Raw genomic sequence first — 640 nt, forward strand, 5'->3', positions numbered from 1 at the left:
CACCAAGTGCTACTTGAAATTTCCATACATAAGATGTCTACGTTGCAGAGATTATTAAGCACTTTCTCTCTTTTTCTTTCTCTCCTCCCTCTTTTCCAACTGGAGTAGCCCTGTAGCTCCTCTACAGCAAGACACACCCATTTCTGTCATGCATCTCCTCTACAGCAAGACACACCCATTTGTCATGTATCTCCTCTACAGTAAGACACACCCATTTCTGTCATGCATCTCCTCTACAGCAAGACACACCCATTTGTCATGCATCTCCTCTACAGTAAGACACACCCATTTCTGTCATGTATCTTGTCTACAGCAGGACACACCCATTTCTGTCATGTGTATCCTCTACAGCAAGACACACCCATTTCTGTTCCTCATATTTTATGCCCCTAGATCCACAAAACTGATTCTCACCATTGGCCATGCTTCCATCCACGTTCACCACTCACTGTATTCAGTTCTGTTCTCATCCCCATCCATCTGCCACACTTCTTTCAAACACCCATAAACTAACCTACCCATTCACCCTATCAAATGCCCCATATTACTTCTCTTATGTATATATATATACACATATATATATGTACAAATACATATATATATATATACATATATATATATATATATATATATATATATA

At 39.1% G+C, this 640-nt stretch overlaps 1 protein-coding gene across 1 annotated transcript in view; it reads right to left on the reverse strand.

The window, feature by feature from the left end:
- The window catches only part of LOC106877150 (vam6/Vps39-like protein), a 72,552-nt gene that overhangs the window by 62,776 nt on the left and 9,136 nt on the right, over positions 1-640 (reverse strand). The gene's annotated exons all lie outside the window — the stretch shown is intronic.

Source organism: Octopus bimaculoides, chromosome 11 (genome assembly GCF_001194135.2).
Source record: "Octopus bimaculoides isolate UCB-OBI-ISO-001 chromosome 11, ASM119413v2, whole genome shotgun sequence".
NCBI lineage: Eukaryota > Metazoa > Mollusca > Cephalopoda > Octopoda > Octopodidae > Octopus > Octopus bimaculoides.